Genomic DNA, 21,275 nt, shown 5'->3' on the forward strand with positions numbered 1-21,275 from the left:
AACAGAATTAAGGTCGTAAACAGAGGGGGAAGGAAGGATGGGGCTTACGTAACGAAAAAAGAGCGTATTTTACACTTTTTATCGAGTATAAACATCATATAGGGACGTTTGTCTCGGGGGGAGGGGGGTTTTACCCGAATATAGTAGAGGGTGACCACGGAAAACAATTTTATTTTGAAAATAAAAAATGAAAACAGAGCTTACATTGCTAATTGTGGCTGCCAAGGCTTCAAGTTCATCAATAATTTCATGTGTTCTATCCATTGTGTTCTGGAACTTTCTGATAATTTAATCACATTGCATGCCCGTTATATACGAAATCTCAAGGGTGAATTGTTATATAACGGGGAAATCATATGTAAGCAGGCCTCTGATTGGCTGAGAAGGAGGATGTATCTGACTCTCTGATTGGTTGAGAAGGAAACATGTAATCTAACTGTTTCCTATTCCAGGACACCTTGACATTCACCCCTAGCATGCACTTGTCCAAAAACCAACAATAATAAATAAATCCCTCAGGCCTAAAGATTAAAGAAGCCTTAATGTTTCTTAATTCTCCCCTTCGTGAATAAATTATTTCCATATCGATTATGTAAATCAATTTCTCATGTTAAGCTAACCAAACAACAATGAAGCCATGTTTGTTTCTTGATTCCACCCTTCTTGAATCAATAATTTCCCCTAGCGATTATGTAAATTCACTGACATTCACTTCCCCCTCGAGTCCCAGATTAATAACATTGTTTCCCGTTAGAATTCAATGCGCATGTGCAACCTTCGTCCCCGAGCTATTACACATAGAAACAACAAATAAATCGATCTTGGAAAAAGAGGTCATTGAGCGATTACGTAATCTTTCTCCCTAGGGACTCTATGACCATATTGTTTCATAATTCACCACGCTCGTGAATCAATAATTCCCCCATCGATTATGTAAATCACTCCTCATGCCATTACACGTGGCCAAACAACAACAACAACAGATCGATTGACCTTGACCCCCCCATTAGACTCGATCGATAATCCTTGAATAAATTATGTCCCGTCAGCATTAAACTAAATTGTAGATGGCAGCACGGTGTTCTCGTGGGGGCTTTAGGGTCACTTCTACTCTTAAGTTTTATAATCGCTCTTAACTTCAGTAAAAAAAGACTACTAATCTTTCTTCGTATAATTTCGGTTCGTATTGTTTGAAATTTCCAAGAGAAAAAATATGATAAAAAAATATAGAAAAATATTCGCTCCCAAATACTTGAATCACTCGAACTATGTCAAGCCCACCAATGAAGGGTGTCCTGGGTCCTGGCACCTCTCTCTTCCTAAGTTCCGTGATATACCTTCTGTATACCTCGTATCATCTTCTACGTGCAGGACGTTCTAGAGGGGGTGACGCGTGAAATTCTCCTTATCCATCTCCGCAGCGCAACCCCAAGGGCGAAAACTATGTAACAGGAACCAAGAAACGTTAGATATGGCAGAACAGAGCTACCAGAATTGCTGGGGCCTGACTTTCGAGAGGATTGCTTGTTGGATTTTGAGATGTTAAAGGAGCTTAAGATTGAAGACTCTATTAAGATGGGTAACTCCAGCGCTACGGCATAGGCATTTAGTCTCATAGACTGCAAGTCCACGCTGGTTAACTATCTTCTGGGTTCCTGTTTCATTTAAGTAGGTTTCAAATGGGTGATCAATGTGTCAGGACGTTGTCTTTAATCTACATATGAATGCGTGGGCTTTAAAACTCGAGCTCACAAGACGTTTCTGTGTCTTTTAAATAATTATTGCTACTCATAGGTAGGGAAACTCACCTCCTTTCCGTTTATTTGTGTCCTCTGGCTTTTGTGCGTAAAGAAAGGCATTTAGTTTGCATTTATTTATAACCGTTTTAAAAAATCTAATAATAACAAGAATTCCTTCTTCTGCAGTTTGCAGCGCTTTGACTCTTTCATGCGTTTTGACGATGCAATCAGCAAAAAGTGGCTTATTTTGTAACGATTCCCTCTACGCTGGCTGCAATTACCACTCAGGGAATCGCTGTGAGGAAGAGGTTGAAAAGCCTTCGGAACAGGAGGTATCCTTGAAGGACTTCTGTGAGCGTCTTGAAGCTATTAATCTTAGCGTGATTTCTGAATGTGTCGAACATGTCCATAATAAGATCAATTAGGTTTCATTTCATGTTGGAGGAGGATGTGCCACGTAAAATTTCACTAGGTAATGTCGAATACTTGTTTAGAATAAATAAAAAATTGACATACTTTGGGACGATATTTTAGCTATTTTCCTAAAATTTCACTTATCATAAAGATCTGAGCATTTATTCCTTGTCCGGGGATGAAAGCGGCTTGGTATTCTGAGATGACTAAGTCAAACATAATTCTCGTCTGCTAAAATATTTTGTGGGTTGGGCTTTGGTAGTCTGAAGCGTCGATGCCAGTTGCCTGATATTAGATAGCGCACCAAGGGCACCAGAACAAAATTTGCACTTTACTGAAAAAATACAAATGAATGTGTATTGTCAGTCCAATATACATATACTGATATTAAGTAATCGAAATGTTAATATTATTTGATTTATTAAAGTTATAAAAGCATAAACATTTATATTTCTTTCAGTAAAGTGCAAATTTTGGTCTGGCCTTGGGAAGGCATACGGGTTTTGAGCCCAGCTTATGTTAATTTCTGCTCGTTTTGAGTTTGAATCGGTTATTTATTGTCTTTTCTGTTCGTTTTGGGTTTCATTTATTTATCGATGCTGATTTATGGTAGTTTCACGCTTGGTAGATTATTTGATATTATTTTTGCTCACTTTTTGTTTAATACGGTTCTTTACTTTTCTTTGAAGAACTTATTTTGTGGAAAAAGTTTGTTTTAATTAATTTCTGTTTGTTTTATATTGACTTAGTCTTTTCAGGGAAAAAGAAAATAATACTTTAAATCCTATCGTTTTTTTTAAGACTTTATAGTTTGGCCTGCTATTTGTATGCTGGAGAAAATTTGTTTGCAATTTTTAACAAAATACACCCTTTTAAAATCTGGACACAAATAGTAGTGTTTAATTTAGTTTCATACCTCCTCTAGTTGACCTGAAATGGAAAAATTGATACCATTCACAAAAAAATCTGTTTACTTTCTTTGATAGCTTAGATACACTTACGCTATTTTGATTTGGATAAATTTTAAGAGCAGAAGTAGCCCCGATGCTTTATTGGGAATTAGCATTAACAAAGTGCATTTTGATTTAATCTTAAGGCAACATTAGTTTTTAAACATAATGGGCAAATGGGAGGATGGGGGTAGGAGGGGGATTAGTTGCCCTCCAATCACTTTCGACTATTAGAAAAGGTAAACCCTTTCTATTTTCAATCGAATGAGCCCTTTTCGAAGTTCTCACAACAACTCGTTCGATACGAAGTGCCTTGGTCTAAACAACAACAACAAAAAGAAATAATACATTATACCCATATCGATCTTTACTATAAAAATGTCAAGCCTTCCAATCACTTTTGACTATTAAAAAGTGCACTAGCCCTTTCGATTTCCAATAAAATGAGCCCTTTTTGAAACGACAACGCTTTCTATAAACACCTTATATGCCCCCAGGGGCATAAATTACAACCTTTACCCTAAAGGTTGTTAGGGTGGCTGTCATCCTCTAAGACCTAATTTCCAGAACTTATAACTACGTCAAACAAAATGGCTATCTCAAAACTTTGATTGGATGTGATTGGGGAAAGGGTGGGCGTGAGAGGGGCGTTAGCTGCTCTCCAATCACTTTCAACTGTTAAAAATGGCATTAGCCCTTTCAATTTCCAATAAAATGAGCCCTTCTGAAGTTTCTACGACAATACTTTCAATAACAACCTTATATGCCCCCAGGCCATAACTTACAACCCTTGCCCTGAGGGCTGGTGGGGGGGGGGGTTGTCCTAATTTCCAGAACATTCTACTACGTTGAACGAAATGGCTATCTGAAAATTTTGATTGGATGTATTTGGAGGAATGGTGGGCGTGAGAGAGGGGTTAGTTACCCTCCAATCATTTTCGACTATTAGAAAGGGCACTAGCCCTTTCAATTTCCAATTGAATGAGTCCCTTTTGAAGTTTTACGACAGCTCTACACATAAAAAGCTTATATGCCCCCAGGGCATAACTTGCAACCTTTGCCCTGGGGGCTCTGGGGGGTTTGTCATCATTAAATACATAATTTGCAGAACTTTCAACTACGTTGAACAAAATGGCTATCTCTAAACATTTATTGAATGTTTTTGGGGAAATGGTGGGCGTGCGCGGGGGGGGGGAAATTACTCTCCCCTCACTTTCAACTATTAAAAAGGGCAATTTCAATTTCCAATCAAATGAGCCCTTTTTGAAATTTCTACAACAACTTTCTATATAAAACTTATATGCCCCCAGGGCATAACTTACAACCCTTGCACTAAGAGCTCAGTTATCATCCTTAAAGACCTAATTTCCAAAACTTTCAACTACGTTGAACAAAATGGATATCTCAAAATTTTGATTGGGTGTGTTTAGGAAAATGGTGGGCGTGAGAGGGGCGTTAGTCCCTCTCCAATCACTTTCAACTATCAAAAAAGGCACCAGCCTTTTCAATTTTCAATTCTACGACAACGCTTTCAATAAAACCTTATATGCCCCCAGGACATAACTTACAACTTAAACTCTGTGTTAAAATATAAATTCGACTATAAAATATAAATTCGACTATTAAAAAGGGCACTAGCCCTTTCAATTTCCAATTGAACGAGCCCCTTTTGAAGTTTTACGAAAACTCTATTTATAAAAAGCTTATATGCCCCCAGGGCATAACTTGCAACCTTTGCCCTGGGGGCTCTAGGGTGTGTGTCATCATTAACTACATAATTCGCAGAACTTTCAACTACAAAATTGCTATCTCTAAACATTTATTGAATGTTTTTGGGGAAATGGTGGGCATGATAGGGGGGTTAATTGCTCCCCACTCACTTTCGACTGTTAAAAAAGGCAATTTCAATTTCCAATCCAATTAGCCCTTTTTGAAATTTCTATAACAAATTTCTATATAAACCTTATATGCCCCCAGGATAACTTACAACCCCTGCCCGGAGGGCTCTCAGGGGGGTTATCGTCCTAATAGATCTAATTTCCAGAACTTTCAACTACATTGCACAAAATGGATATCTCAAAATTTTGATTTGATGTGTTTGGGAAAACGGTGGGCGTGAAAGGGGCGTTAGTCCCTCTCCAATCACTTTCAACTATCAGGTCTTTGAAAAGGCACCAGGCCTTTCAATTTTCAATTGAATGAGCCCTTTTTGAAGTTTCTACGACAACGCTTTCAACAAATAAAACCTTATATGCCCCCAGGGCATAACTTACAACCCTTGCCCTGAGGGCTGTGGGGGGAGGGGTTGTCATATTTAGACCTAACTTCCAAAACTATTTTAACTTCCTATTTAAAAATTTTGATTGGATGTGTTTGGGGGAAAGGTGGGCGTGAGAGAGGGCTTAGTTGCCCTCAAATCATTTTTAACCATTAAAAAGTGCACTAGCCCTTTAAATTTACAATCGAATGAGCCTTTTTTCAAGTCTCTACGACAAAGATTTCATGAAAATTCTTATATGCCCCCCGGGCATAACTCATAACCCTTGCCCTGAAGACTGTGGGGGAGTGTCCTGCTGAAAGGTAAAATCTCCTGAACTTTAAACTGCGTGGTACAAAATGACTATCTCAAAATGTTGATTGGATGTTTTGGGGAATTGGTGGGCGTGGAAGGGATGTTAGTTGCCTTCCAATCACTTTCGACTATTAAAAAAAGCACTAGCCATTTCAATTTTCAATTGAATGAGCTTTTTTTGAAGTTTCTACGACAACACCTTCTATAAAAACCTTTTATGCCCCCAAGGCATAACTTACAACATTTGCCCTGAGGGCTGTGGGGGAGTGACCTCCTCAGAAATATATTTTCTATCTGGAAATCAACTACACTGAACAAAATGACTATCTCAAAATTTTGATTGGATGTGTTTCGGGAAATGATGGGCGTGGAAGGGGTGTTAGTTGCCTTCCAATCACTTTCGACTATTAAAAAGGGCACAAGCCACTCCAATTTCCAATTGAATTAGCCCTTTTAGAAGTTTCTACGACAACTTCTTCGATACAAAGTGCCCTCTAAAGGAAAAAAATAATAAATAATACATTGTGCCAACATCGTTCTTATATGCCCCAAGGGCATAACTGAAAACTCTTGCCCTGAGGGTTGTGTGGGAGTAAGCTCCTCAAAAACATATTTTCTATCTGAAAATCAACTACGCTGAACAAAAGGGCTATCTCAAAATTTTGCTTGGATGTGTTTGGGGGAATGATGGGCGTGGGGGGGGGCTAGTTGCCCTCCAGTCACTTTCGACTAGTAAAAAGGGCACTAGCAACTCCAATATCCAATCGAATGAGCCCTTTTCGAAGTTTCTATGACAACTCCTTTGATACGAAGTGCCCTGGTAAGGAAAAAGAAAAAAAAATAATAATAATAATACCTTGTGCCAACATCGTTCTTTACTTAAGCAGCGCTATTGCGTTGCCTATTATGGCACCATTATTTAAGAAGGGAGATAGGTCTCATCATAATAATTATCAAGGAATTCATTTAGGGAATATTTTACCCAAGTTAGTTTGTAAGGTGTTAGACTTTAGAATAAGAAGGTGGATAGAAAATGGGGATGTTTTGGATAAGGTTCTAGCGGGTTTTAGAGAAGGCTTTGGGACGACTGATCATATATTTAGTCTGCAGGCCTTAATTAATAATTATACCAGTGCTGAAAAAGGAAGATTTTACACGGCATTTATAGATATTAAAGGAGCTTTTAATAAGTTTCTATTAGTTTGTAGTTTGTAGTTTTGATAGTTTGTAGGTTTCTATTAATGAAAAGTTTGATAGAGACTGGTCTTCCGACCGCATTTGTGTTAGTTTTAGTTCAAATGTATAGATTTACTAGAGTAGTTGTGAGAGTTAGTTGGCAAGTTTCAAGGGTAGTTAGAGGATATAAAGGTGTTAAACAGGGTCTCACATTGTCTCCTAAATTATTCGCCCTGTTTATAAATTCTGTTGTAGCGTTTATGGAAAAGAAGGAGGCGCCGATGGTGAGTTTAGATATTGTTTCCATTTACGTGATATTGTTCGCAGATGATATTATTTTGGTTGCCGATTCACAAAGAACCTTCAGAAGTTACTTGATATTTTAGAGGATTATTTGGATAGAAAAAGTTAGAACTTAATGTGGATAAAATCGTAGTGTTAGTATTCCATAAATGTGTTAGACTTGAGGAGGATGCTAAATTTAGTTTTAAGGGTAGAAGGGTCAGATTAGTGCAGGAGTGTTCATATCTAGGTGTTAAGCTTAAGGCGAAAGGAAATTTATTTAGTAGCCATATAGAAAGTAGGATTGAAAAAAGGTAAATCATGTTGTAATATGGTATTAAGAAGTCAGCTGAGGGATATTAAAAAGCTCCAAGTAGTTAAAGAGGGTTTCAGGGCTAAAATCTTAGGTGTAATTCACTATGGTTCTGAGGTTTGAGGATATGGGAAGGCTAGAAACCGTGCAATTAGGATATTATAAGAGGTGGCTACGGATAAGTAAGAACCTTGCTTTAAAGCAACCGGCTTTAAACCAAGATTATCTTTATTACTAATGTTTATTACAGCATAAAGATTCTATTTCTTCGGCTGTAAAGCAAGATTCTAAGTCTGAAGACTTTACTTTAGTCCTTTCAGAACATATTTTCGATTTTCCAGACCATTTTATTTTGTTCAAGAATGTCTCTTTGATTTCTAGGGATCGGGGTTTAAAGCAAAATTTTCGAAAAGGACAAACTTCTGCAATCTGTCATCCTTCATCCGCACAACGTTTCCTAGCCACCTCAACCTTTCTTACATTATAGCCCTAGAAAGTGGTATTGAACCCCATTTTTCGTACAGCCTAATATTTGAAATACGGTCAATCAGCCGGGTACCCAGAACAATCCGTAGGCAATTTCTCTGGAAAACATCCAGCAAATCTTCATCCGCTTTTCGGAGCGCCCATGCTTCAGAGCCATACTTGACCACTGTCATCACTGTAGCTTCTAATATTCTAAACTTGTTTTGTAGACTTTTTTTACTTTTTTTTAACTGTGAAAAAACACCCTGGGCCTTGGCTATTCTACTTTTAACATCTTCACTGCTCCCATCATCTTTACTACTAATACTACCAAGGTAAATGAAGCTGCCCGCCTGATCAATCTTTTCGTTATCCAACGTCGCCTTTTTATCTCCACTTATTCCTAGCCTTAGTGACTTAGTCTTCTTAAGATTAATTTTCAAACCTGTTCTAGCACCCTGAACTCAAAAAGTTCCTCTAAAACCTCTAAAACTTCATTCATTTTGATCACACTTATAGGATTCATCTAAGATGCTTAAATCATCAGCATAATCTAAGTCCAGGAGGATTTTTCCTCTTCATTTGATTCCGTGGTCTACCATTGCCTTTCCTGTGCTCCTTAAGACAAAGTCCATCAAAATAATCCATATAAAGGCGAATAGAACACAACCCTGCTTAACTCCTGATTTAACCCATTAGCGCTCAATTTTCCCATTTGGGGACGTCTCATTTTGATTTTTTTTTTTCCCACAAGATAGCAGCTCGGGCAAGTTCTAAGCTTTTTATAGAAATCTAAGGCTAACCAGCAACTTCCTCGAATTTTCCGTCTCTTGAATTGGAATCAGGTTAGTTTTCAGGATTTTCTGAAATCTAGCTAAAAGTCAATTTTTGGGAACCAGCAGTTTCGGGTGAAATACCAGCAAAGATGAGTGGTTGGAATATCTTGTTTTAGTGTTTTAGAACTCTGTGCTTACCAACCTTAGAATGTGTGGAGCGCTTATGTTAAAATGACCACAGAGTGAGGAGACAGTATTGGATAACTAAAGGTGCTCCCTATTGGGAACGTTGGGTGCTTAGGCCCCACAAAATCTTTTACGGATCGGCGACTGACGGTATATTTTATTTTGTAGGTGGCTCCCAAACAGTATTTATCTGTGAAAGAAGCTGTGGCTATACTAGACGAACTAATTGATGACGAGGAAAAGATTCATATGGTCATAATTTCCCCTGGTGTGGGGGCAGTTAGCAAGGAAGAAGAAAGGGACGAGGACAACACCTAGTCTTTGAATGATCTTCCAAGTGATGTTGCAGGGACGATAGAGCTTGATATCATCCATTCTTCCGTTACAGACGATGTAGCTGAAGATAACCCATCTTGCCTTTCTGTCGCTTCTACTTTGGATGCTGATGATTTAGACGACGTCCCACTAAGCCGTCGTAGAAACCAACCCCAACAGTATCGCAAGGAAAGTCTTCAAAACCCGCCTCTAAGAATCTGGGCCTACGAAAAAAAACCAGAGGGATATGCCGAAATGGAAAAAGAGGTCACTGGATGGAGATCTTCCACCAGAATCACTACTTAGACTGGGAGACAAGGTTAGTCACATGAAAAACATATCCGAATTCGAGTTTTTGTTTGTCAGTTCTACGACGAAACAGACCGCGCTATGATCATGCGGAAAACAACACGATATGCTTCTCAGAATGGTGACATCAGTTTCACATTGAACTTTGGAGAACTTCATAGTTTTTTGGGAATTATGCTACTATCAGGATATGATTACCCTCCAAGTGAAAGCATGTAGTGCTCCTGGTCAGACAACCTAGTCATTGCTAAAACTGGGCAGGTCATGAACCGCAACAGATTTCTGAAGATAAAGAAGAACATGCACTTTGCAAACAATAATGAGCTCCAGGAGAGCGACACGATGGTCAAAGTGATGTCACTTGTAGATGCCGAGAACATCAAACTTCAGCAATATGGGACGTTCTGTTAGAAACTTTCCGTAGACGAACAAATCATACCATTCTTTGGTTGTTACAGCTGCAAAATGTATATCCGAGTAAAAGCGATTTGGTTTGGGTACAAACCATGGGTGCTAGCTTGTTCTAGTGGGTATCCCTAAAAAATCGATCTTTACTGTTGAAGGAGTGAGCAACAGCCAGCAAAACCCCCAGGTACACTGATGGTCACAAACCTATTGTCTGTTGTTGAAAAAGCAACCCATCACGAAGTCTGCTTTGATAATTTCTCGACAAACCACGATCTTCTCACACAGCTTCACTCGCAAGCATTTCGTTCCACAGGCACTATGCGTGAAAATCGCTTGAAGGGGTGTTGTCTCGAAGAAACCAAAGTTATGGAAAAGAAGGAACGTGATTATTATGACTATGGCTGTCAAGTGGACTGTGCTTTTGGCTGTCAAGTGGAAAAATAGCAAAGCCGTTTGTGCGACAACCAACTACGGCTCCACAGAACCGCTTTACCAGGCAAAAATAATCAGTGGCGGAGCACAAAGATGCTCCAATTGGACAGCCACACTTTATTACGAATTATAATCAGGGAATAGGGGGCGTTGACCTAGTCGATAATGCTTTGTCGGCATACAGACCAATTTTGCGAGGAAAAAAGTGGTATTAAATCATAGGCCAAAATCTTCTTTGCACGCTCATGGTCGCAGATTGGCGGTACTACCGTCACTTGCATGATGGTGACGTGGCTGAAAAGATTTCACAGCTTGAATTCCTTCGTAAAGTAGTTCAGGGTCTTTTCAACAACGTAACCTACCGTTCAGGTTATAGTGGGAGCTCAGGATCTCTCCGGATATACCCTAAGAAATCAACCGCTCATGTACTGGTGACAGCAGAGAAGCAGGGTCTATGCCGAGTATGCAAAAATGCACGGCTAGAGTGCAGAGAGTCCTGTGTCTAACTTCACTTGCAACGGTGCTACGAGCAATTCCATGCCTAGCTTGGATTCGTTTTTATACTAATTTTCAGTAAACATGACAAAAGACATGTATCCATATATTTCCATCAATTTCCAAAGACAAAATTACCGCCCAACGCTCCCATATGAGAACACAGCACCAGGGTTACACCTTCGGTGCGAAAAAATGTTTGGCACCATAAATCTTTAAGTTAGAACCTTATTTCACTGCACTAAGCAAGGACCACACAATTTTATCGGTAACAGGTTTTGGGCGTTAATGGGTTAATACAAAACCAGCTGCTAATCTCATTTCCTACATTAACCACAGCATTATTATTCTCGCACAAAGCATTAATCACTTTAATGTAATTGTCTGGTGAACCATACAAGGACAAGACCTTTGCTAAAGCTCTTCTATCAACAGAATCAAACGCTTGCTCATAATCTATAAAACTGAGGACCAAAGGTGTTTGAGAGTTCAGGTACTTCTCAATTATTAGCCTAAGAGTGAAAATATGGTCGACACCTCCTCTATCTTTTCTAAAACCGCACTGTTCTTCTCTTAAAACTTTGTCTAACGCATCTCTCAGTCTAAAAAGTATCAGCACAAATAAACTTTACTGCTGTTTAATATTGATGAAATGGATCAAGAAAAAAGAAATCTTCCCACCACCACCCACCTAGTAGTAGTATTGATAATGATTTAGGTGAATTTATTCCATACCGAGTTGTTTTCTATAGTCTACACATTCAACTCGATCTGAAATACGAAGTGCCCATGGGTTAGTACCTTCACACCACCCTTATGGACATAGACACAAAGTTTCTATAAACACTCATGTCGAAATTATATTATTTTTGACATAGTTTGTAGGCACCCCCTTGGGCACTTGTTTGATATCCGTCTTGTGTGTTTCCACAAAGTACACCTTCGGACCTGGAAAAACACCATTGGATATTAAATCGGTCCCCGTCTCCGACTTTAATATCAACAATTTATTTAGGGCCTGGCACTTCACTAACTCCAGATAAATGGACTCATTCTAATGTGTAAAATCCATTTGAAAGCTAATGAGCATACCATTTTCCAAATCATTCAGTAAATTTCCAGTTTTAACTTTTAACAGGAGTGAATCAGTGTCTCCGTAGTACACTTGAACTTCCCCCTCCCTCGGTCATTGGAATTTGCACACATTGTAAAAGAATGGCAACACGAGTTTCTTGGAGATTGCTGTCATTGAACTGCCACTAGCAGTATTTTTATTTAAAACGACATTTCTTATTTTTCCATGTAGGAAGACCATATTGGAGTCTATGATAGTGAATGATGTAAATTTTAAATCGGAAAACGATTCGAGCACATTCTTTTGGATTGGTTACAACGTCACATCGCGTCCTGTTTCACATGCTTTCGCACATTTTACGGAAGGCTGAATTTAAAATGAGCTTATACATTTCTTTTTCAACCTTCAGTTTTGCTTGTGAACGCTTACCGACAAAAGTGTCAATGAACTTTTTTAAATAAGGTTTTTCGTCAAATTGGAGGTCTCTATGTATCTTTGTGACCCTGAAAACATTGGCTACCATCCATTACAAAAGCAGATGATGAACAACTATATACTGTTTCGGATCAAGGCCAGCAATACGTTTTTGCTTTGAAGGTACCCAGTGCATACCCGAATCCTCTACCAACGATAACTTGTATGGATTCAAAAATTCATGGACTCCCATCGGTATTTCACCGTCATTTCTAAAAAACCATCCTTCTGGTCCATTCTCCTCAATGGTGGAGTCAATGTTAGGGAAATTTGAAGCACATCGATTGTCAAGCCGTTTGCAATCACCGTAGAGTAAACAGCAATGAGACATTGATTTTATCCGTATTCTTAAAGACAATATCCAATAGTGTCAATACATCACTCGCCAAGTACATTTTGCAATAATTCCACCCAGTTTTACACCTTCCCTTGACCCAAACCCTCTTGGAAATTTCATAGTCGGCAGTGGTGCATTGGCTATCATTAAATAAATTATTAAACGCTTTAATGGGTGGTAGTTTCTCCTCACTCAGCCTCGAGGTGGAGCTGTAGTTATCATACGCGTATATGCCCTTACAGGTTAATAAGTCATACATTTCGGCATCTTGAAAGCGCTGTTTAAGGAGGGGTAAACTATTGAAATTGTCGCTTTTCGGTACTAGAAATAATTGGCTTAGAGATTTGGGGGAAAAAACTAAAGGAGTCTAAAAAACTGATTTTATTCAAACAAGTATGTCCATTATATATTGTTTTCCATTTGAATTCTAAGAGCAGCAGCTTCTCAGATGATTTGGGTATGATATTATGGGAAAAAAATCTATCCATGCCCCATCTACAACTTCACCTTTCTGCATACGTGCCAATGATTACAGGATTAATGGGCGACTCCCCGAAATTTACTCCCTCCTGATGAAATTTCCTGCCATAAATGATCGTGGCCGTGTACCTTCCCTTTATCCCTTTCCCCATTACCCCTTTCCCCTTACCCCCTTTCCCCTCTTTGTCGTCTTCAAATTTCCACTCAGAAAATATTTTTTTATTTTCAATGGCCAACTTATCCTCTGGTGATAGAATCATAAGGATAATTCGTGTGAGGCAAACGTGAGATTGCCTTATTTATTGTTACAATAAGTTTAGTCAAGTTTGTGCGCATACAATCCTCCCCACCCAATATCTTGACTACATCTAACACTTACATGGTATTGCTAGAGTCTCTTTGAGCGTGGGCGTAAGACACTACTATAGCTTGATATTCTTTGATACGATTTGAATTTGTTGGATCATTCACATCTGTGAGTTTAGCTTCGTAATCTAAGTTGATCTTGTCATTCTGAAAGAGTGAGTTCTGGAAATTTTTAAAACGCAAAACTGCCTTGTCACCACTAACCGTTTCCACAGACTGGTACCCATGACGCTTACAGTGTTTCATGTGATTCCTTAGCTTTAATTCAGTCCAAAATCTAGATAGATATGTTGGACAATAGTAGCTAACTTCTTTTGTTTTTCCTTCCCCCCGAACCCTACTAATATCTGTAATTGGATTAAAACATCGAATTGACTCAGGTTCTGTAGGAGGCGTGTAAAGAAGCCATACCCAGTTCTTCACTGATTCTATCGACGGAACCGTCACTAGAAATATAACCCCCTTTTTTTACTGCGGTCATCCTCCTAAAATTCTGTGTCATATTGTAACAACGTAACACCAATCTTTAAATGTTCATTAGCCTATTCAAAAAAATGTATTCCCTTGAGTGTTACTTGATACTGACCTTTTAATCAACAGAAATCTACTTTAGGAAACTCTGCCCCCACTACACGTCCATCAGCTGCCAATTTGTCCAACTTTGTCTTAGTAGCATTATCTTTTAGAAGTCGATAAGCCGTCGTAAGAAATGCATACATGGAACACTGTTGCCCAGTTTCGGAACAGATTCATTGTACACCTCGACATCCTGTCAAATCTGGATACTATTTTAAAACTACACCCGTCTCCCCATGCCCACCTCTTAAGATAATTTTTTTTTAATTTAAATAGATTTATATGTAAATCTTCAATAAATAAAATGACTGTACCACTACCCTTCTCATTATAATTACCTAATTTAGTTACAATACTATCTATCCATACCATAAATACATCCTAAAAATTTCCTAAATGCTGATGAAGGACTAATAGAAATTCTGAATAAACTTCACCGGCATTTTCATTTAAATGAAACTATTTGAGTGCTATTGACGCTTATTATGGATATGCAAATCATCCTGGAGAGATTTGTATATCCATAATACCTCCCCCACTCTGTTCAACCTCAATAAGAGGGTTGGTGCGTGGAATAATATCACCTAGTTCACTCAGCATATTCTACAGTGTATCTGGACTGAGTTGTTCAGACATAGCAAATTTGTTTTGATCTTCAAATGCACTTGGATGAGCTAGTGTGATGTCCATTAAAGCAATGGGAGGAGGCTTTTTATTTTTTTCTCTGTAAAAATTATCTAATACTCTACAAGTGTTAGGACTCAGCTGATCAACCCAACCAAAATCGCCCTCTGGTCCACCTTGATCTTCAAATGCGTCGTGTTGGGCAAACATCACCCCCAAACCCTGTTCAAAGATACTTGGGGGAATGTTAAATGAACTAGTGGAAGAAGTAACATTATTATCACTAAAACCTTCCTTTGAAAACTTCTCGTACCACTCAAGGTCATTGTCGCCAGATGTTGGGTCAATAAGTTTGAGTATTGTTAAAATCTGCCGGCAGCGTGATAAAGCTGTATCCTCAAAGATGTCACAGAACCAAAAAATGGATTATTAGCGAGATATATTTTCATATTATTTTAAAAATAATTGCATACTAAAAAGATATATATACTAGTAGTAGTAGTTTACTGTCAACCCCACACAACCACTATATATCCTGAAAGTTTCGATTTAATAACTCCTTATGTAATGCTGTTACACAATATTGACAACTTAAATGAACATAGTGTATGTTCTGATTTTATCTTAGTTTCATCTTAATGCTCTTTATCTGTTTTGAAAAACCCACGATCATATTTTCCCTCCCCCGATCACAGTACCAGATGTCCCCCGCCGTAATAAAGTATTTTTTAAACAAATGCCAATTGGCATAACTTATGAGCTAAGCTAAATAATCTGTGGAATTTATGTCATTCCCACAGACACACATAAATTATTGAACTTTCAAATATTTCGAGTGAAATGGATATATAAAAATGTTTTCGAGGCTGATTGATATCTTATTATTTTTAAAAAGGGTACTAGAATATTCAAAGAACTATACCGTCATAGTTTCTATGATAACTGCTTCCATGCGAGATGATCTGTTGGGGAGAGGATAATTTAAAGAAATACACATTTAAACCCTTAACTTTCTTTGCTCAAAGCTGTACTTTTTTATATTGTGCTGTCCAATAAATTCTCCGTTTCGTCATTGTTTTTAAGAACAACCGTAAACCATCTTTAAATTTAATTAGACAAATTCCATACTAATCATATTCAAATATTATTCAACGAAATTTAGTTTTCTTTTTCTTTATATTACAAAATACAATTATATAAAAAATAATAATTAATAATCGAGAAAACGGGAAGAAACGAAGGGATAAAATATACTTTCTATTTACGCCGTGCATTGAAGATTCATAATGTGGAAAGTTATTGGGCACATTATTGTCTTGTGCAGTAAGCACAGAAGTCCTGGAAAGTTCATGTATGGTAGGCTCCGCATATACTGTTACAATTGGTCTTATCTATTTGAGCGGAAGCTGTTAACTTTGCTTTCTTTGGCATAGGCTACTTAAATATAAATTACATTTTTAGTTTCCAAGTAATTTAATTTCAACAAGCTGGATGTGCCCCTCCCTCCATTTTATTTAGCATACATGATGAAAAATTATAAATAACTCCTTTGATTGCACTTTGTATTGGAGATCTTACGCGTTACTAAGAATAAAAAAGATGCTTATTTAACTAAATATACTTATCATTTAAAAAACTCCACACTCCTACACTATCATTTTAATGTATATTCTATAGCTCGTCAATGTAAAGCATTTAATTTAAAGCTAATTTGCCGGGAATCTGTCAAAAACCGAGAATTTGAAAACAACAGATAAATGTCTCTCCTATATGATAAATAAAAGTTCAAATAGCGATAAAATCCTTTTAATAGACAGTGATGATCATAACAGTGATAGAAATTCACAAAAATACTAGATATTTCGGTCACATGTGCAGTGACCGTCATCAGTGTGTAGTGACCGTCATTTAGACAAGGTTAAGCAGGTTACTAGTTAGAGAATAGGGGAAACTGTTTCACATTGCCAAAAAACACTTATTTTGGAATTTCATGCCTATTGTCAAAGTTGAAACGTGTTCAATATGTTGTTAAGATACTTGACGATGAGAGCTTAGAAAGAAGGTTGAAATACAAGTAATTATAAATTATAATTATTTTCTTGCTAAATTATCATTAGATTTGTTTCTTGTTCAATATTCGTGGTTCTGTGTGCTTTATTTCTTTATTTTTTTCAAAAATTCGTGTGTATATTTGGACTTTTGAAATACAAGATCTATCAAACTATTTCAACGGAAAAATATATAAATTAATTCAAACAAACTATTTAATTTTAAAAAGTAACTTACATCGAAAAAATGTTTAACTCCATTTTGGTTGTCAATAATACATATATTGCTGAGTCAACAAAAGAATTAGAACTAATATACACCTCTCGGGTGCAAGCTATATTTATATGCTGGAATTCAAGGAAAATATATTAAAAAGAGAATTTCTGAATCGTCATACTTGTCACTATACTTCAGATTATTTCTAGTGACTCCATATTTGGACTGCCATTAGTAACATGAATAGATTTAGCGTCAGAGGCTATTTTTAGATGTTCTAGCTGGAGTACAGTTTTCTCCTGTATAAGGAGCCTCCCTTTTATAGCAAGGGTCTCCACTACTGGGATCAAGTCATTTTCAAAGACATAGTTATAAGATATTTTGACTATGGTGAACCAAATGTCTATCTCAAAATTGTTCGACGATTTTGGTGAAAAGATGGAGTTGGAGGGGGGCTAGCTGCCTTATAATATTTTTGGTCACTTAAAAAGTACACTAGAACTTTTGATTTCCGATCAAAAGAACCCTCTCCTGATCTTCTAGGATCATTGATTCGATATAATCACCCCTGGCAAAACCCCCACAAAAAAAAATAAAGACGTATCCTTCATCTTTCTAGTGGGAAAAAATGCAAAAATCCACATTTTTGTATATATGAGCTTCAAACACCTACAGTACGATTCTCTGATACGCTCAATCTGATGGCGTGACTTTAATTAAGATTCCTTGACTTTTAGAGGGTGTTTTCTCATTATTCGAAAATCTGGCAAATTTTCTCAGGCTCGTAGCTTTTGATGGGTAGCACTAAACTTGGTGTATTTTATACGGCCTTGCCTATAGTCATTCCTGAGGTATTGCATATAAGCCCTTTCGAAATCGTGGATGCACATAGCGTCTTCTGTAGTTCAAAATCCCCTTCAAAACTCCCTGGAAGTTTCACCTTAATTCCCTCAGCCTTTTTGGAGACCCAGGATCAAACATGCCCCTTTCCCAATGATGAAACCTATATGTAAATAATAGGCAACTTGCATAATTTACAGCCCATGTCCCCTAAGTATTGCGGGGTGTCATGTCTTTCCTAGATGCATAGTTATTGGACTTTTCGACCATTTTGAACAAAATGACAGTCTCAAAATTTTGATCGTGTTTAAGGGGAGAGGGCAGCTAAGAAGAGCTTGGGAAGGTGATGGTAGCCTTCCAATCACTTTTAACTCTCAAACAGGGTGCTAGGACTTTCGATTTCTAGTTGAATGAGCCCCCTCTGACGTTTTTACGACGACTCTTTCATGCAAAGTGACCCGGGATTGCCATTGCCTCACAGCTGAAATTTAGTTTCCGCAAAAATCTTGTCAAAACTAAAATAAGCCTGCAAATTTCAAGATCCAGAGAAACAGGTTAGTTTTCTTTAGTATATCTTTGCCAGTGTTTCCACTCTTCGATTTCAATTTTCCCTAAAATTCCCCATCTTTAGGTCCGATGTATCCCTATTTTTCTCCCTAGAAAGAAGGGATAGTATGCTTTACATTTCCATACAATCTACATGAAAAAAACATAGCGCAGCATCAAATTGTTATTTTTTATTTCAGACAATGATATATATATAACATCTTTTACACTACCGAGAACACATAAAAAAGTTTAATTAAGTGTCATCTCCAGCACTTCATTGCACGTAGCGTTTGCCTTTTGTCCTGAAGCCAACGACAGCCTTCGGTATGCTGACTGTTTATGAAGTTTTATCTTCGTTTTTCAACAAGTAATTGACTAGAATAAGTGACACTAGTGTGACATTCTTGAGACTATTTCGGATGTATGTTTTAATTAATTTCAGGAGACTAAACAAAGGCTCAGCTGGTACATTGCTAAAAGGTAAAGAGAAAATGAGTGATATGCGCTTGCGCATTACCTGGTACCTGATTTCGTCACTGCCAGTCTCCAGGCTAAATGTCTTTATCCAGTACTGCTCAACTGACAGGTCTTCAACTTGGGTATCCCCAAAAATGAGTCTCAGTGACATCATTCATTGCCTGTGACCTCCATTCTACGTCCATTTTTCGGAGGCAACACTTTTTTATTAGAACACGAAATCTCGTAGATAGTGGCCTTAGAGATTTTGGCTTCAAATTTTTTGTATTCCTTGGTTCAAACAAAGCAAAATGTCATAAATTTCGTCTTCGAACTTGAAATAGTCTTGGATCTGCTTGGTTAGGACTATAGCCTATAGTATTTTCAACAAGACTGGTAAAAGAGATCCATACTATCACTTGGCTCTTAAGCATCTACGAGTTCTTGCATTGAATCGGTTGCATCTAGTCCCACATATGTTTGGTTTAAAGGCAGGTACTCACTTGAAAGGTAAAGATCCAGTTCGGTAAACAACCTAACACTGCGAATATAGTCCAGTTTCATGAAATTAGACGCAACATCATTCAATATAAGTTTGCTGACACTTCCCTTTAGAGAGGGATGAACTGGAAGCCCAGGTTGAAAAACTGTGTTGAATCCTTTGGAAAGGCCGAGAGAGTAGTCCATGAGTTCAACGTATGGCTTTGTCAACTTGTTTTGTAATATTGACAAGATAAGGTCATTGGTTGCAGTTGGCTCGTCAAACGTGGTTTCTACGATATACTGAGTGATAGCAACCAGGCGCTCTAGAAGCCTCTTTATGCAGGCATGAAAGGACAATCAACGGTTCCATCCTGGTGCAAGAATTGAGAGTGTTTTGCACTGAAATAAACCTGTAATTCAGCATACTTATCTTGCCTGGAAGCGCTTCTGGAAAAGAGGGCATAGATTTTTTTTTTGCGCCAAGTCTTCTAATGTCTTGGGAAGGGACAAGCATGCATTGGATGAACATAAGTGAATAAGATGGCATGAGCATTTCACATTCAATACATGAATTTCACATTCATGGCTTTCATTAGCGCTGAAGCACCTCTATTGCCTCCAAACATGACATTAGTAGTATCTGCACAAAATTTAACAAAATTTTGCCAAGGAATCGAGTTTTTTTTCAATGACTTGTTTTATGCAGTTAGTAAGACCCTTAGCCAATCCACCACTAACTTCATTTTAGTAATAGTAAAGTTCATTTCCGACGCAAATGCACGTTAAATTTGGATTCAGGATGCAATTTTGACTATAGAGAAAAGTTTATTTCTTAGCTACCTGAATAGTCCGGTAATATAAACCTTACCCACAATTGCTGCAGAGCCTAACCAATAATCCCTTATGTCGGTAATTTACACCAATAAAAGCCATTGCTTAAAAATAAAATAAATACTAGGCTACCTAAATAATATTCCAGGGTTCAGCTTTTTGAAATTTCGGCAATTACAGCAACGTAAGCCAGTGTTACTACATAAGCTTTTTTAAAAAACTGAGCATATGAAGAATTTTTCAGCCTTTTGTTTGAAAAAATAAAACTTTCCCTTAAAATCTTTACTTTACCCCAGATTTCCCTGAAAATCCTTACTTAACCCCGTATTTCCCTTTGTCCCTAAATTCAAAATAAGCGTCCCTAAAAGAAGTGATTTCTCCCTAAAATAGGGTAATCTCCCTAAAAGTAAAAACCCTGATCTTTGCCGTTATGGTACTATATGGCTCATTTTTCGTTTTTCACTGTCATTTTCACTTGATTTGGGATAATTGGTTCCAACTTTGCTACCCCCCCTCCCCATGATTTTGACGAAATTACACCATTGCCCTTAAGCCTTCTAAAGTCCAGCTCCAGGGCGTTATTTGCGCTTTATTGAAAACAGATTAAACTGCAAAAAATGTTTGATACTTATGTATTATAAGAGAAATATTCGAGAATTTGGATCGCGAAGATCAGATAGGACAATAACCAGTTAATTTCCAATGCATAGTGATAGAATTTAGTGTCTCACCATGAACGTTCAAACTAAAATTTGGGATTTGCCAAGGACAGAAGAGCAGGCAGGCAATTATATTTTTCCTGGATAAGGGGTGTTGCCCCTTGTGTGAACTTATTTCAATACGATTCTTAAGGACATTTCTGCGTTCTGGGTACATAGTTCTAAGTTGTAGTTTTCACAATTTTGCTAATAACGTATTATATTTTCATCATATTTTGTTTTATTTCATTAGCATTAACCAAATTTCACTTCTCGAGTGTTCAATTACATATTTAACAATCAGCCTATTGGCATTCGTTCTTTTCAATAATCTTGGTTAATAAGATGATTTTCTTTCCTTTTTGTTTATGTTAAGTCAAAGAAAAAAA

At 37.5% G+C, this 21,275-nt stretch overlaps 1 protein-coding gene across 4 annotated transcripts in view; it reads right to left on the minus strand.

The window, feature by feature from the left end:
* Positions 1-21,275, minus strand: part of LOC148951628 (uncharacterized) — a 97,179-nt gene that overhangs the window by 73,153 nt on the left and 2,751 nt on the right. The window contains exon 1 of one of the 4 annotated variants that reach the window (XM_089090386.1): positions 17,051-17,090. The exons of the other annotated variants lie outside the window; for them this stretch is intronic. The gene's annotated coding sequence lies outside the window, so the exon portion shown is untranslated. Of the gene's footprint in view, positions 1-17,050; positions 17,091-21,275 lie in introns of those variants that run through there. 4 annotated transcript variants of the gene reach the window in all.

The sequence above is a fragment of the Artemia sp. Qi Xiang Cuo genome, chromosome 6, assembly GCF_049724085.1.
Source record: "Artemia sp. Qi Xiang Cuo chromosome 6, ASM4972408v1, whole genome shotgun sequence".
Taxonomy (NCBI): domain Eukaryota; kingdom Metazoa; phylum Arthropoda; class Branchiopoda; order Anostraca; family Artemiidae; genus Artemia; species Artemia sp. Qi Xiang Cuo.